A 13,274-nucleotide genomic window follows, 5' to 3' on the forward strand; every position below is an offset into this window, starting at 1 on the left:
GACTTGCCACCTTAACTGACTTATATTGTGTCTAGTCTCTAAAAAGTGGCTAGATACAGGGGCAGTTAGTTCTTTACACCTTATGTTTCAACTATGCTGACTCATCCTGTCCCTTACTTTTCTAATTGCTTCACCTAAAAAGATTCTGGAACACAGACATTTAATGAGATAAATTACATAGGATGAGTCACATGAATAGTGTTTTTTAATTTTTAATTTTCTACCTGTTTAAGGATGCAGAAAATCGGTCCCTTTAATCCCTGCGCTACAACTAGCACAACTTAGACAAGGGAAAGTACCTGTATTTTTTGATGTGATGTAAAATTGGTAAAATTACTTTCGAGAACCTACATCACTTTTTACTAACATATCCTCTAAATTTGGTACTCTTTTATATACCATCATAGGGGGATTTTTGAAGGCCAAATTATCTGGATTGCAATTCCTTAACACATTCCAGTGTCTTTGTATAATTCTAGAAATGTCCTTACTATATGGGTTATACAGTATTGGGTAACACATACTATATGTTGAGACCAATTTTCAATATTCATGTATCTCTTATCATTCTCGTTATGTACCCTATTCATTTCAATCTGGACCATAGTGCAAGGATAACCTCTCTCCTAGAATTTTTTTGGCTATTTCTCACAATTTCTGATCAGCTAAAGAATTCTCTTTAAAGTGAAGGTAAACTTTGGTGCATGAAAGCCCGTTTTTTAAAAATACTATTAAAAACAGGGGCACTTTCATTCATCAAAGTTTACAAAGCAACCGTTTTGATTAAAAACGTACCTTTTTTTCTTTTCACAGCCAGAGCAGCTTCCCCCTCCTGGAAATCCTCTCTTCACACGTCAGCAATGACTAATCTGGCTTCCTCCAATCACAGCATGGCCTCGGGCAATAACCACCCTGGGGGAAAGCCGTGATTGGAGGAAGCTGGATTAGTCATTGCTGACATGTGAAGAGAGGATTTCCAGGAGGGAGAGCTGCTCTGACTGTGAAAAGAAAAAAAAGGTAAGTTTTTAATCAAAATGGCTGCTTTGTAAACTTTGATGAATGAAAGTGCCCCTGTTTTTAAAAGTATTTTTTTAAAAAACGGGCTTTCATTCATCAAAGTTTACCTTCACTTTAACAATTCTTTTTACACTCATCATTTGGCTTTGAGGTAAAGAATTCCTGTCATTTGGTTTTCTATGTAAATCTACATTTAATGTACCACTTTTATTTTTATATTCCTCAGTGTCCAAAAAGACAATTCTTTCTTCACTAAAGACTACAGACATCTAATGTGTACAACATGTATTTTGTATTCTGCACGGGAAGATTTTTTTAACAAAAAATCATTTGTGTCTTTTATGTATGATTTTATGTAAGGGAATGGATGCAAAACATTGCTTTCAACTTGTACCGGTTTCTAGATGTGTGAATAAATATTCTCTGTGAATTTATGGTGCTGTGGATCTGCATATTTTGGTATTACTGAGTGAAGCGCAAATATCACGCTTGGGAAAACGCTATTTTGTGCTCCACCCGTAATCTAGGCCTTAACTTTGACAACTTACAATGCACACATAATACCACTGACATGAAAGAGAGATTTGCCCATTTTGAAATGAAGGGTCTCATGTCATTTTAGGTACCAGTGATTGCCATAGAAATAGCAGTCAACTTTCTACTAGGTACTTATGGTACTCTGATCTTTAAAAAGGGACCTTTGCACCCTACTAGTGGGTCCTTTTTAAAGGAGGGGTCGAATATGGAACAATATGGAACAATATCAGGGGGCGGGGGATGGTGCAAAATAACTGATCATAAAATGTATGATTGAAATATTTAGGAATTAATTACTCTATTTTTTTTTACTATATATATATATATATATATATATATAATATTGAGTTCTATTTCTGGGAAGTGGTTGCAGCCTATTTAGGGCTAGTTTATGTGGTTATTAATTGATCTGACAGCTATGTTAGTATTCCAGGGATAAAATCTGTAAAGTATGTCACCACAGTTTAAATGTGGAGTGCTACTTAGCTCGCACGTGTTACCTTCACTAGACGGAGGCTTTTTGCATGCATCTGGTTACACTCAAATTACAAGTTGAAAGTAAAAGGTTTGTGTGTTTGCGAAAACCTGACACACTTCAAAAAGTTGATCTCCCAATGACGCAACCACTTAACTTATTCTCCCCTAGACTTTAATGGAGCACTCAAGCTGAAAAAAGACCTTACACCCATACTCATGCTCTAACCCGATTGCGTTTATTCAGGTGTGTTAACCCGACATGAATTATGCATATTTCACATTCCAATGTTCTTCACATACAGAATAATGTACTTTTATTTGTTGCCATAGATATGTATTTTAAATGATCAGTGTCAGATATATATATATATATATATATATATATATATATATATATATATCAAAACAAGCAGCACTCCAAAGGTCTTATATCCATATGTCACCTTTATTTACGTGAACGTTTTCGGGCTACAAAGAACCCGTCCTCAGACTTACAAGGCTATGTAAACTTACCACCACGCTGTGTTATATCCACCACCAAACAAACAATGAACTACGCTCTCCACGTTAGATGCGCCTCCCCTGCGAGTGACGTCATCCGCCGTGGCAACGTAACAGGGACTGAAATAAAATGAACACATTTAGACAACAAATGCACAAATAAACAAGCATAGGCAATACACATCATATTCAAATATCAGGCAATAGAAATGGGCAATAGAATATAACCTGTAATGATGTTATGCAGTTCCTAGTGCCGTACCACACATGTCCCGGCGGTTACCATGGCAACCTATATCAACAATGTAGCACATTCAATGCGGCATATGTGGAGGGCAACATGAAAACTACAAACATGTTTGTAGTTTTCATGTTGCCCTCCACATATGCCGCATTGAATTGCCTGATATTTGAATATGATGTGTATTGCCTATGCTTGTTTATTTGTGCATTTGTTGTCTAAATGTGTTCATTTTATTTCAGTCCCTGTTACGTTGCCACGGCGGATGACGTCACTCGCAGGGGAGGCGCATCTAACGTGGAGAGCGTAGTTCATTGTTTGTTTGGTGGTGGATATAACACAGCGTGGTGGTAAGTTTACATAGCCTTGTAAGTCTGAGGACGGGTTCTTTGTAGCCCGAAAACGTTCACGTAAATAAAGGTGACATATGGATATAAGACCTTTGGAGTGCTGCTTGTTTTGATATATATATATATATATATATATATATATATATATATATATATCTGACACTGATCATTTAAAATACATATCTATGGCAACAAATAAAAGTACATTATTCTGTATGTGAAGAACATTGGAATGTGAAATATGCATAATTCATGTCGGGTTAACACACCTGAATAAACGCAATCGGGTTAGAGCATGTTGTAAGTCTGAGGACGGGTTCTTTGTAGCCCGAAAACGTTCACGTAAATAAAGGTGACATATGGATATAAGACCTTTGGAGTGCTGCTTGTTTTGATATATTAATATTTTGGCTCTAAGCACCCAAGGCGTATACATGCAGGAACTGGAGTGCACTTTGCTGGACATTTATATTTATATATATATATATATATATACACACACACACATATATAAATTCTTAATAAAAAAAAGTACATTATTTTCTATGTGAAAAACATAGAAATGTAAAATATGCGTAACTCGCATTGGGGTTTGCAATTTAGGACTAACGTGGTCAGGTGAGCTTTCATGAAGAATTGCTATCTTCAGTGCGCGTTATTGAAATATTAAATATAAACAATTAAAAATATTAATAAAAAATATTTAAAATGATTATGCTTATGCTGTAAAATGTGTATGTGTGTATATATATATATATATATATATATATATATATATATATAATATACCATAAATAGGAAGGGCTAATGAAAAATTATGAAAAAATTTGACCCCTTGTTTCCTTGGGTATATCAACGGAGGAGAAAGTTCATACCAAGAAAACTCCAAGAGGCAGTAAGCACATCCGCATAAGAAGCATATTGGGATATCCCCACTAAAAGGATCTCATCCGCACATACTCCAAGAGGCAGTCGAAATTGAAGGGAGCATCTACCGGTGTCCAGAATTGACCTACCACCTATATACTCCCCAGTGCGGCATACTTACCTAATTAGATTGGGGTAATTTCTGGTAAGGGTATTTTATATATTCCTAATACCACTAGGACCAACATTACTTTACATCAATCAAGAATTGATCTCCAACTATTACTACAGTATCATTAACTACACTTTTAACTGTTTAGATATTAGGATTTACAGGCGCTGTTAAACCTTTCTTTTATATATATATATATATATATATATATATATATATATACTGTGTGTATATATATATATATATATATATATATAATTAAATCTGCACTTAGGAATGTGTTGCTGGAATATAGGTGATATACCGGGACACAAATAAAATTTACACTATATTCAGATGTATCTAAATATACAAATACAAATACAATGTATGAGTGTTTAACAGCCTATCAATGTTTTACACCAGTAAGTCTGTGATTAGTATCACTAGGATACAGACCTAGTCCAGCACAATGATTTTTGAAAATAATAGGCTGTCCACAGCGAAGTCAGATTGTAACAGCCCGTGTGACAGTTCCCAAGTGCCTTTTATCTCTCTGCTGCTTCGTCCGGTAATGAGAGTGTCCTCTTAAAGAAGCGGATCCTCCCCAAGTGATTTCTGAAAGAATGAGGTTTGGACAAGCGCACAAGAAAGTACACCTAGGGAAGCCTGTTTACAATAAAAAATTCACTTAGCACAAGTATAATTAACCACTCACGTGATTTAACCTCATCCGGTATGAGGTATAGATAAGACACTTTTGTTATAGTTGATGTCTCCTTCCGCTCTCCTTATATAGTCTCCCCACTGTGGTCCCTCTGTTCCTCTCCAGCTGGCAGACAGACTGTAAATCCCAAGCCCTGACGCTAAAGAGAACTTAAGGGGTTAATCCACTTGTGAACTCCAGGGGCTTATAAGGGCAATAATATCTCAGGCTTTGTGTATTATATATAAAATATAACAAGCTTTATTCAAGTCCAGAATAAGAACTATATGTACATATACACTTACAAAAGCGGTTTAAAAAGTTAAAAGCCACAATCAATGGCCATTCAAATATTATCGTCACGGCTGGGGATTTACAGTCTGTCTGCCAGCTAGAGAGGAACAGAGGGACCACAGTGGGGAGACTATATAAGGAGAGCGGAAGGAGACATCAACTATAACAAAAGTGTCTTATCTATACCTCATAGCGGATGAGGTTAAATCACGTGAGTGGTTAATTATACTTGTGCTAAGTGAATTTTTTATTGTAAACAGGCTTCACTAGGTGTGCTTTCTTGTGCGCTTGTCCAAACCTCATTCTTTCATATATATATATATATATTACAGTATGTATTATAATTTTAAAATAATTTTTATTCATATATTTTAATAGTTTATATTTAATATTTCAATAACGCACTCTGAAAATAGCAATTCTTCATGATCGCTCACCTAACCATGTTAGTCCTAATTTGCGAATCCCAATTATTATAAAATATATATTTCTATACATACCTGACACTGTTCATGTAAAATACATAGCTATGCATAGCTATACATAGCTATGCCTATATATATATATATATATATATATATATATATATATATATATATATATATATATATATATGTGTGAAATATGTACAGTGCAAACTGTATACATATAAATACATATGCACACACATCTATACACATATATATATATATGCATATATACACATATTTAGACGTCTACATATGCATATATATTTTAAAGCCCTTTGTTTAATATATTTATGTAGTGTTAGTGATGTGGGAGGCCGGAGGTTTAGGGGTTAATAACTTTAGTATAGTGGCAGCGACATTGGGGGCGGCAGATTAGGGGCTAATAAGTGTAGGTAGGTGGCAGCGATGTTAGGGCCAGCAGATTAGGGGTTAATAAATTTATGTAGGTGGCGGCAATGTTGAGGGTGGCAAGATTAGGGGTTAATAACACTATATAGGTGGCGGCGATGTTGGGGGTGGCATATTACAGGTTAATAACATTATGTAGGTGGCGGCGATGTCGGGGGGCGGCAGATTAGGGGTTAATAACATTATGTAGGTGGTGGCGATGTCGGGGGCGGCAGATTAGGGGTTAATAACTTTATGTAGGTGGCAGGGATGTCAGGGGCGGCAGATTAGGGGTGTTTAGACGTGATTTTTATGTGAGGGTGTTAGGTTTAAACATAACTTTTTCTTCCCCATAGACATTAATGGGGCTGCGTTACAAAACTTTTGTTTCCGCAATCGCAGGTGTTAGGCTTTTTTTTTACTGGCTCTCCCCATTGATATCTATGGGGAAATTGTGCACGAGCACGTCAAAGCAGCCCTTGTATTTGGGTGAGGTATAGAGCTCAACGCCACCATATCGCCCACGCAAGCCGGGTTTTTTAAAACCTGTAATACCAGCGCTATAGGGAGGTGAAATACCACCACTTTTGTGGCGGTCGTTAATTTCCCTATAGCGCTCAATACTTGTAATCTAGCTATTAATTTTTACCTCTGTGATTATCTTGTATCTAAGTCTCTGCAGACTGCCCGCTTATTTCAGTTCTTTTGACAGACTTGCATTTTTAGCCAATCAGTACAAACTCCTAATTAACTCCATGGGCATGAGCACAATGTTATCTATGTGGCACACATGAACTAATGCTCTCTAGTTGTGAAAAACTGTCAGAATGCATTCAGATAAGAGTCGGCCTTCAAGGGCTAAGACATTAGCATATGAGCCTACCTAGGTTTAGCTTTCAACTAAGAATACCAAGAGAACAAAGCAAAATTGATGATAAAAGTAAATTGGAAAGTTGTTTAATAATACATGCCTTATCTGAATCATGAAAGTTCATTTTTGACTAGACTGTCCCTTTAAGCAGTATTTTATTTTACATTTTATTAAAAGACCATTAGACACAGTTGAGTGGTGGGATAATGATTGGAACGTAAGTGTGAAGATACCCAAACGTATACTCACAAACACCTCCAAAATGGTGCAAAATTTCTGAGCCTCAGAGGTACACACTGTGTTACAGTCAATTTGTAGAAAAAAAATGCATTTAAGTGGAAGAAAATAAAAGCCAACAAACACAATTTATCATGTTTTTGAAAACTTACATTTGAATTTGATAACGTAAAATGTAAACGCAGTTGAATAGGCACTTCTGATAATGAAATGAAACAATAAATCCGTTGCACGATGAATCAGGAGTCAGTATTCCATGTGAGGAGACGGATTAGTATTTTATAGCAGAAGGTTAATTAGATAGATGCTCACTTTCTATTCACAAATAATTAACGTGTGACTAACAAAAGAAGCAAGACAAGAGAAACACAGTCTAGTGTGCATGTAATTCAGCCTTTCAATAGGCTTGTGTGTGAAGCCTATTAGTGTCCATATAGTTCACTTACTAGTTAGGCTTAAAGGGACACTGTAAAATTGGTTTCCCCTTAAAGGGATGTTAAACATTTGTTTCACTGTTGTAATAAAAAGGCACCAAGCAGTTGCTTATACTTTATAGAAATCATTGCAATATGTAATATTCATTTAAAAGGGTTTTACATTTCAATTCTTTTGTTACACTACATTTGTACTTCCTGTCACTGCCCTACAAGGGGGTGGAGGCCTTTGCAGGAAGTTTTGTCTTAGCCTGATGTCATAAAACGTCTAGGCTAGTGAATAGACTAGATAAGAGGTAGTCAGATTTGCTCTTGCTCAGAACTGACAGAATAAAAGCTTATAAGTTCAAGGCAGCTGACACTTTTGAGGTTTGGGGTATTCCAGTAGGTAATTGCATACTTGCCAACTGTCCCGTTTTTGCCGGGACAGTCCCGGAATTTGGGACCGGGTCCCGGCCATTTAAATGTCCCGGACTGTCCCGGCAAGAGTAGCAGGCTGCAGTGCTTTTTTGAGTTAGCTAGTAGCGCGTCCGCGATTGTGACACTCTGAGGCCCGCCTCCCCTCCTTTGAATTTGTAAAGGAGCGAATCAGCGACGAGCAGGCGTGATGTCACCAGGGGCAGCTCACGTGACCCTGCGTTGCCGCTCACTAGAGCACTGAGGAGTGTGAAGTTCTCACAGGAACACGCGGCAGCAGGCTGGAGGTCACTGTCTGACAAGTGAGCAGCTGAGAGTGTCACCCCCGTAATCCTCTGACTTGAGGCGCTGCCGATCTGGACCAGACGAGAGTGAGTCGAGACTGTGAGAGGTGAGAGTCAGTCTGGGCTGCCTGCTGCGCATATGAACCTGCTCTAGTCAGGCTGCAATAAAAAGTTTTAGGTACTGCTCTGGCTGCTAAACCGTTAAACAGTACAACCATGAAATCAGAATGAATTATTTTTAAAAAATATACATTTTTGTGACTTAAATAAGTTTTATTTCAGTCTGTTATGCTAGGAAAAAATGCTGATAATAAATGACAATTTATTATAAAGTAACTGTAACAACCAGGCAGCAGGTAGATCGCAATCTGAGGGGTAATTAAAAAATAGTAAAAAAAAGCTTCTTAATTTTTTAATTACCCTGGCTGATATTTTTTAACAAATGATCTTCCACTGTTATATGCAGTTTATTTGTTTTATCTGCTGGTAGAGATATGTTTCAGTAAAGTTAAGCTTCTTAATTTTTTAATTACCCTGGCTGATATTTTTTAACAAATGATTTTCCACTGTTATATGCAGTTTATTTGTTTTATCTGCTGGTAGAGATATTTTTCAGTAAAGTTAAGCTTCTTAATTTTTTAATTACCCTGGCTGATATTAGCAAATGATCTGCCACTGTTATAATATATACAGAGTTTATTTGTTATTATCTGTTGGTTCTGTAAGTACAGAGATGCAGTACCCTTCTGAAGCTTTACTACAAAATATCTGTACTTACAGAACCAACAGATTAGATCATAACAAATAAACTGTATATAACAGTGGCAGATCATTTTCTATAGCCAGGGTAATTAAAAAATTAAGAAGCTTTACTGAAAAATATCTCTACCAGCAGATATAACAAATAAAATAACAGCTGAGTGGCAGATTATTTGCTAATAGCATTGAGATAGGCATTCTATGTCCCCCCTACATAATAAATAGCCCCCATGTGTCACCCAGCATATAATATATAGCCCCCATCCCCCCTTCATAATATTTGACCCTTAGTGCTAACCCTGCATAAATATATGCCCCCCATGTGCCCCTCTACATAATATCTGCCCCCCATGCCCCCCTGCACAATGTCTGGCCCCCATATCCCCCCCCCCCCCTGCATAATATCTGGTCCCTAATGTGCCCCTTGCAAAATGTTTGTCCCCTATGTTCCCCTTGCATAATTGCTGGCCCCCATTATGTGACACCTTCCTAATATCCCAATATGTCCCCCCTGCACAATGTCTGGACCCAATGTTCCCCCTGCATAATATCTTGTTCCCATATGCCCACCTCCACAGTGTCTGGCCCCTATGTGCCCCCCTGCATAACATATGGCCCACTTGAGCCTCGCATCACACAACTAAAAATCCCACACTCTGCAAAATGTTGGCACTTCCTGCAGCAGAGGGCAGGAAAATGTGTATAGCCAGAGTGCCAGCTGTTTGTACAGGGTGTATATAACCAGTCTGCTGGTGATATAACTCCTTATTAGCTGCTCTAGAATTCTCCCTGTAATATGACTGTATATAGAAACAAATGCTACATAATAATCAGTTGTCTCTTTATAACACGCCGTGCTATAAATATTCATGTTATAGCTTTGCTTATTATGACCACCTCTTCTCTCAGGGCATTTTGATAGTGTTTCACCACTAGGGTGTTAGTTCATGTGTCATATAGATAACACTGTGCTTACGCACGTGGAGTTCCAGGGAGTCAGCTCTGGCTAAAATGGATTTCTGTCAAAAGAACTGAAATAAGGGGGCAGTTTCCTGTGGCTTAGATACAAGGTATTTACAGAGGTAAAACGTGTATTAAAGGGACAGTAAACACCAGAATTTATGTTGTTTAAAAAGGTAGATAATCCCTTTATTACCCATTCCCCAATTTTGCACAACCAACACAGTTATAATAATATACTTTTTACCTCTGTGATTACCTTGTATCTATGCCTCTGCAAACTGCCCCCTTATTTCAGTTCTTTTGACAGACATGCATTTTTAGCCAATCAGTGCTTGCTCTTAGGAGCTTCACGTGCCGGAGCTCAATGTTATCTATATGAAACACATGAACTAACACCCTCTAGTGGTGAAAAACTGTCAAAATGCGTTCCGATTAGAGGCAGTCTTCAAGGTCTAAGAAATTAGCACATGATTTAGATTTCAACTAAGAATACCAAGAGAACAAAGCAAAATTGGTAATACAAGTAAATTGGAAAGTTGTTTAAAATGACATGCCCTATTTAAATCATGAAAGATTTATTTTGACTTTACTGTCCCTTTAATATAACTGTGTTGGTTATGCAAAACTAGGGAATTGGTAATAAATGAATGATCTATCTTTTAAAACAATAAAAATTCTGGTGTACACTGTCCTATTAATACACTTTTTACCTCTGTGATTACCTTGTATCTAAGTATCTTCTAACAGCCCCCTGATCACATGACTGTGACTATTTATTATCTATTGAGTTGCATTTAGTACTGTGTGAAAACATTATCTATATGGCCCACATAAACTTCTCAGGCGTGAAAACATTATTATCTATATGGCCCACATGAACTATCAGTCTCACGTTGTGAAAAGCAAATACCAAAGCATGTGATTAAGAGGCTGTCTATAGAGCCTTTGAAACAGACAGAAATGTAGAGGTTTAAATGTTATAAAGTATATTAATATAACAATGTAGGTTGTTGTGCAAAGCTGGGGAATGGGTAGTAAAGGCGTTATCTGTCTTTTTAAAAGATAACAATTTTTGTGTAGACTGTCCCTTTAATGGAGGGCGTCAAAATGCACCTTCGCCTGTGTACACAAAAATCCTTGCACCGGCCCTGAAAGTATTCTCATGCTAGGGACACTCTACTTTGCACTTCCACTAGTGCAGATATATTCAAAGCTACATACTTATTTTATTGATTTACAAAGATCATGTCTGAGTCAAAGCTACATACTTATTTTTATTGATTTACAAAGATCATATCTGAGACAAAGCTACATACTTATTTTTATTGATTTACAAAGATCATGTCTGAGTCAAAGCTAGAAAAGTGGAACACCCACAGCTGATTAGATCACTTTTAAAACTTTGACACAGAATGCCCATTGTAATTACTAACTTCTAAAGTTCTAATATGGGTTGAGTGCTTTGCTCAAGATAAGCTGTTATTTATTGGGGCCTATTTGTCATTGTCTCCCTAGCCATGTATGATTAGACATTGAACTACAGAGTTGTATATTTTATGTTATATTCTTTATAATTTAGCAAATTTCTCCTCTGTCAATTTTTTTATGCAGTAAAGGTTATTGGTGATGAGTTCCACTTGAATGATTTGACTGAGAATTACTAATAAGGTTAATTTACACACTGGTAATAGATTGTGTAAGAATATTTGTAAGGAAATTAAGCAGTATTTATCAACCTCCTTCCTTAAGTATTTGCCTCTATTGCATCTGTTTGGTAACAAACACAATTTTCCATAATGGAGCTGATCATCATTTTCCCCTGCGGCTCATCAGGAGTACGTCATAGGGTGCCAAAGATTTAACCTTTATTTTAAAGGGACACTAAACCCACATGTTTTCTTTCATGTTTCAGATAGAGCATGACATTTTAAGCAACTTTCTAATTTACTCCTATTGTCAATTTTTCTACGTTCTTTTGCTATCTTTATTTAAAAAGCAGGAATGTAAATCTTAGCAGCCAGCCCATTTTAGGTTCAGCACCATGGATAGCGCTTCCTTATTGGTGGCTGACATTTAGCCACCAATAAACAAGCATAACCCAGGTTCTCAAACAAAAATGGGCCGGCTCCTATGCATTACATTCCTGCTTTTTAAATAAAGATAACAAAAGAATGAAGAAAAATTGATAATAGGAGTAAATTAGAAAGTTGCTTAAAATTGCTGCTCTATATGAATCATGAAAGAAAAAAATTGGGTTTAGTGTCCATTTAAATTTGCCTGGCCTCTGTCCATTAAAAACAGTTACATCAATTTTTGGAAAGGAATACAATATATATATATATTGTTCCCAGAGTAAAAGTATTTAGGGATCATCAACTATTTGCCAATTGCCGATTGATTTCTTGACACAAACTAGATTATAAAACTATCTATATATTAACCCCAGATTAGAGTACATACAGTTTTTGTTTTTGTTTTTATTAAAGGAGAAAGCAAATTATCTAGAGAAAGAAAAGATGAGCTCGAAAAATCGTAGCATATTACATTTCTTTAAGAAGAAAGCTGAGAAAGGTACCATAGATAAGAAAGGGCCTGTAGGACAAAGACAGGTAGATGTTGCTACACCAAATGATATAGTAACTGAAGAGCAAGGAGAGACAGCTGAGAGAGTGCCTGAAGGAGGACATGCAAGTAGCACTCTTCCAGTTGAGAGAGTGCCTGAAGAGGAAGGACATGGAAGTGGCACTCCTCCAGCTGAGAGACTGCCTGAAGAGGAACAAAGTCTGATTCTTCCATTTCAGAAAGAGCCTGGAGAACTGAGTCAGAGGTTGCCACTCAAGAGATTAAAGGCAGTGGAAACCAAGGGAAAAAAGCGAAGAAGACCTATTTCTGCTCTGCCACTTAAAACAGTTGTCAAAAAGAGAGGGCAACCAAGTCTTGCTCTGTCAGTTGAGAAAGGGATAGCAGAGCAAAGGTCCACTGAGCGAGGAGAACAAAGTCACACTGTGCGATATGAGAGAGAGACAGCTGAAGATTTGCCTATGTCTCTGTCAGACTCCGACAATACAGAAGAGAGAAGACAATTAAGTCCTATTCTTCTAGACCGCAATCAGGGTCAACCAAATGTCATTGAATCCAGCAATCATGGTCAACCTTATGTCAGTGAGTCCAGCAATCAGGGTCAACCTGATGTCAGCGAGTCCAGCAATGAGTGTCAACCTGGTGTCAGTGAGTCCAGCAATCAAGGACAACCCAATGTCAGTGCCCCCACCAAAAAAAAAAATTCAGCTGCGAGAAAAAAACGTTTTTGC

This window comes from Bombina bombina, chromosome 2 (assembly GCF_027579735.1).
Source record: "Bombina bombina isolate aBomBom1 chromosome 2, aBomBom1.pri, whole genome shotgun sequence".
Taxonomy (NCBI): domain Eukaryota; kingdom Metazoa; phylum Chordata; class Amphibia; order Anura; family Bombinatoridae; genus Bombina; species Bombina bombina.